Below are 5,601 nucleotides of genomic sequence, written 5' to 3'. Positions count from 1 at the left end.
TCTCATTTAAACCTCAGGTTGCTCTTGGCAGAGCTGCTCCTTAAGCAGGTGTTTCCCAGCCTGTACTGAGACATGAGGAACCTTGGGCCTCTTCCTGAGCTCCAGGAGATTTCCATGGCCCAGCCCTAAGCTTATCAATTTTTCAGCCATTCTGGAATTCAGAGCTCAAAGGGCAAGTTTCCATTCAAGGTGGAGGGCTGCACTATTTTAAGAATCTCAATGGAAAGACAGCTCTAATTACTATAGGTTTGGCACAGTGAGTTTCCTCTTCAGAAGCAAAGAACACTATGAAACACCTCTTTATGATCATGACTGGTAATACACTGTATTTCCATGCTTGTCATTTTGTCAGACTCACCAAAAGCTGACTCCAGCACCATGTGCTTGGGAACTTTTCCATTTACAGGCCAGCCAGGCTGACAAACCTCAGTAGCAAACATCATTTCCTCATATTTCAAGAATTAGGCCCAGTTAGCAGGAAAAGTTTTGTCTTCTGTAGCAAAAAATGTATACTGCCACCTCTGCTGGAATGGCATGTATAGCTGAGTGTCCTTAAGACAGTCATATATATATATTCTGCAGTCCTTAGGAAAACTTGTCTCCAGTGACTCAGCCCAGGGTATTTTAAGGATTTCAGCAGCCACCTAAACTGTCTGAAGTGCTCTGCCACTCCTCAGGCACTGTAAAGGTATCACCTGAAACCCAACACTGCTGTCTGGGGCTCTATTTACAGCCCTGCAATGTAAACACTGGTATCTACACTCAGCTCCTGAAAGGCAATGCCTGTCACAGGAAGGGTGCATTATCTTGAGACTGTGGAAATATTAAAATACACAAGCGTTTTGGGGTTTTTTTCCTGACAAAGACATTTTCTTGCCAAACACATTTATTTAGACAGTGTTCAAATTTGTACTGCTTTCAACTACTGAAAAATGTAGCCGCTGGACAAAATTTATTACATTAATGGAAAATATAAAGTGTATGTACTTCTCTCCTGTTTTATTTTTCTTACTATCTCATAGAGCTGATGGGCAATTATTTAATGAACAGTGTCTGCTCCAGAAATCTACAGATATTAATAACACATGAAAGTATCTTAGAACAACTAATTTCCTGTAGGTACATAAGAGATTAAATGGCAAAAACTTGCAATCATTCTGTAAAATGTGCTCATTATCAAAGCACATTTGTGTTGGACCAGTGATTTGGGAAGAAAAGGATCCAGTTCCCTGCCTCCCTGAAGCAGCCTGTACAATCCCACTTTCCCCATGCCATAGACCCATGTAGCACTGTGTCAGCTGAGCAGGCTCCGTGCTTCAGGCATCCTCTTTGTCACTGGCAATCTGGATCTAATAAAGAGACAAAGCAAGCAGTGACACACTCATTAGTGACCAACAAACCACCAGGTTACAGCCCTGATGGGCTGCCACAAACAGGCTCTTGTAGAAATGAGATGGTTGGAGCTGGGTTTCCTCTCTTGCCTGATGCCCAGTTAAAAGGGTAATGTGAGCTCATCCTTTTTGCCAACATCTGACACTTTAAACCAGCTCTCTGGTGGACAGGACATGTTACTGTGCAGGAGGCAAGGCCACTTCCACAGGGAATAATTAGTGGGCTAGATCTTGACCCCATGTAAAGTATTACTATCAGAGGTTAGGAGCAGGAATGTATTTTGTTCCTCCATCCCAAACATCAGACACAGCTCTCCAGCTTGGGTTTTTTTTTAAATTTTATTTTTTGGTGTGTGGTTTTTTGGGGGTTGTTTGATATTTTGACTTGGGCATTGCCAGCCTGACATGGATTTAGATGACACTACCTCAGATGCTTCAACTACCAAAGACCATTCTATGTGAAATTATACATTGTGTGCATATATGTATATAACTGATGCAAAGGAAATAAAGAAATACTAATTAATTAGCAGATCAATTCTTCTCATACAGGTCTCAGGCATTGCCCTGAGTGCTGTGTGAAGCACTGACCTGCTGCCATTTACTGGAAAGGACACTTACCTGCTGTTTCTGACTCCTTCTAAAACAGAAGAGAAAAGGAGTGGTTTCTATGGAGGCTTCTGGAAGCCCTAACACACTTGTCTGAAGCCCAGTCAGTTTTAGAGGTGATAATTGTTTATCTGAGCCAGTATCGACCTTTGCTTTCTCTCAGTGTTGCTGATAAAGGGTTTCATGGAGTTCCCATCAGTTGTTCTGAACCAACTTCTATTGCAAGAGTTTCTGCATCACTTAAAAAGTGTATTTTTCCTTATAAAACCATTGGTCACTCAGGTGAGCTAACTAAAGATGGCTAACCACGAATCCCAGCGGTAAAGGTAGATCCCTGCTCAGTCTGTAAATGGGAGAGGGAGACAAAATTTGTGGAATTTGTGAAAAAAGTCCAAACACTGAAAATCTGAGAGAAAACATACCTTCATTCACTAATACTGCTACTTATTTTCTAAAATTCATGAAATATTAAATCAGGTTTTGTATGAAGTATATTTTGTTAAAAAATAAGAGGAATGGAGACCAAAACTGTTACTTCAAATCTGTTTTAATACATCTTCAAGGACAAAATAAACAGGTGTGGATCAAAAATCATTTGAAAAAATCTGCATAAGGTGTAAGTATAGATTGCACATTACTATGGAAATGCTTCATTTTCTTTCCTGTTATAAAGTGCATTATGCCAGAACTGTAAGACCATATATAGCCAAATACAAAAGCTTCAAAATCCTATCCTGAATGTGTTAGGAAGTGTAAATCTCACTAGGAAGGCCATATTGTAAGTGTCAGAAAATATCTCAAAAACATTGCTGTGCAGGAGTGAATCTGTAACTGCTATTTTAAAAAACTGTAATCTTTACCACAAATTACGGCTTTTCAGTAAAAGCTTTCCCTTATTCTTACATCCAGATATCAAACAGGATGATGCATCAGCCAATTTTATCCATTATTATTGAATTTGGCTGGGGAGAAAGAAGTAGTTAAATTCATCACAGTGATTGTTATTAAATGAAATTCCAAACAATACAAAATAACATACATGGAAAACAGCCAAAATTAAAGGAAATTTATGTTAAAATGTTCCTATTAAGCACTGTGTCTCTCAGTAGATTAAATAGCTTTTTCATAAAAGCCTGAACTTATTCACATTTAACTCAATGACAGCACATGTAAAATTTAATAGGAGTAGAACTTTTATTTAAAATATCCATGCTATGAAATGAAATGCATGACATTATTTTTATGGTAACAGAGTAAGTCATGGGATAATTGCCTGTTACATCATGCTCACTGACAACATCACTGGGTTTTTTGATGAATCCTTGAAAGCAAGGACAAGCCATGTGGATGTAATGGATACTTAATGGAAAAATGGAAAATAAAAAGATTGGATGGAAAGTAATCCTGTGAAAATCATGCTGTAAAAGCTATTGTCTCCAATATGTCAAATACTCAGCTTAGAGTTGACCATTTAATCCAGTTATTCAGCACACCAAGTGCCTTGTTAGTCACTGTGGACTTTGCCTATAAATCAACCAAAGTTTAAATATAGTGGCCACCTCCCACCACAAATGCACGGAGGAAGATGGGGCTAAGAAAAGGAACAGCTCTAGATCATTCAGAAGGCAAATGTCACAGGGTCAAGCCATGTGAAAACAAAACTTAATTACTGTATCTCCAATCATCTTTATGCTTAAAGTACCTCATATGAATGAGGCACACTTCACAGTGCTTGTGATAATTAGCACTTACCAAGCACCTTTCAGAAGTGCTTTGCAAACATTAAATAAGGTCGGAAATCTCATTGGTCTTTCGTCAGAACAGCTATAACTATGATGGGGAGAGCTTCCTCCTCAATTCAGATCAAGAACTGCAGGGCTTGACCCAGGGAACTCCAAAAGGCAATGTTGAAGAGGTGAGGATGTATTACTGATTGCAATTTTACAGATTGCAAAACCAGCAGCAGTGAGATTAAACGATTTGTCAAAGATGGACAAAGGAGTTAAAACAGAAGTATGATTCACAGCTTTGGGATCTTTTTTGTTGGTTTTTTTAAGAGAAAAAAGGTATTTGCTTGTGCATTAAGCCAGACTCTATAATGACCTGGGGCATGGAGACACTGCACCAGAGCTGGATGGTGTAAGAAATTCTGCATTACAAGCAGCAAAACATCCATAAACAGTTGAATTTAGTCCTTTGCACTTGTACTTTTAAAAGTGTTTTTTGACAGAAATGGCTTTGAACATTATTTGCTATTTGATACTGAGTGAGATGAGACAAAGGGGATGAGTATGGCACAACCTCCTCCTGACAGGTTTTCCTTTTCCCCCCATTTCTAATGCCAAGTGTCATTGTTTTGTACCCTTGGAGTTACCATGTCAGAAAAGGGCTGTTTTTACACATCGCATAAAGGCACCACTGAGGATGTGATGCCATTTCTACAACCCATGGGAATGACACAAAAATATTGTTATAGCTCTCTGAGACATATATAAAAAAGGAACATCTACTTGGAGAATTTTGCAGTTAGGGAATAACAGTCTATAGAATGATCTTGTTCCTCTACAAGAGATAGGCCTTTTTTGAGAGCTCTTGATGCATAACCATTACAAATTAGAAGATCCACAATAAAGTCCAAGTACATTCTTGAAGATTCTGGGACCTCTCCACAGCTTCTACATGTCCCAACCCTGGCTGCCATGTGTCATCCCCTTCTATAAATAGGCATTACATTTTGCTGAGGAAGGTCAAATTGTGTGAGGAGTGTAAATACTGCAGCAGTCATCATTGAGTCATGCATTGATTTATTCTTGGAAACCTATGAGCTGTGGAAGCAAGTGCCTTACAGAGCCACAAGTCCCAAGTTCCTCAACAGAGTACCACAGTAGAACTTGGAAAACTTCAACCACAGGGCTAGCAGGAAGAAATGTCCCAGGTTTGTGGAGAAAATGCAGTGTGCTGTCTCAGCTCCACTCTCCTCATGTGTTTTGTACCCTGAGGACTCTCCTCCTTCCACCTTCCCTCATTCCTTCTCCTTCTGCATAAAAGGGAGGCCACACACCTGACAGTCTCCAGCCTGTTAGTACTCAGAATAGTTCAAAGAATTATTAAACGGGTCAGATTTCTCCAGTTTGGCCCCTTTACAGATGTTATCTCAGTTACTTGAATAGGCTTTGTGATAAATACATTTTACATTTTAGCTGCTCTCCATTCATTTTACTAGGCTATGAAAAAACATTATATAAAAATTACACATAATTGTGTTTGCCTTGCTTTGTGCAGTCAAAAATACTCACCTAACTTTGCTGTATTTTATAAACTGAAAATCTTTACAATTCAACCAATTTCAGTGCATGGTGTCTGTTGTAGTACTGCCAACACAGATACACAGATATTTTAACGCATGAAGAAAAAATCCAAGCTTCATAATTCTAAAGTTACCCAATAATTAGTTCAAGAGGCTTGATACTGGTTTCAGCAAGGAGAAATACTATATAGGTGTAAAGTACTTTCAAATAGTAACATGGATCAATTGAAAAAAAATGATTTCCCTATTTTGTTAGGAGTACTTTTTTTGACTTTTTTGATGATGGACACCAAG

This window comes from Camarhynchus parvulus, chromosome 5 (assembly GCF_901933205.1).
Source record: "Camarhynchus parvulus chromosome 5, STF_HiC, whole genome shotgun sequence".
NCBI classification, from domain to species: domain Eukaryota; kingdom Metazoa; phylum Chordata; class Aves; order Passeriformes; family Thraupidae; genus Camarhynchus; species Camarhynchus parvulus.
Note: the sequence above shows the minus strand (reverse complement) of the source record.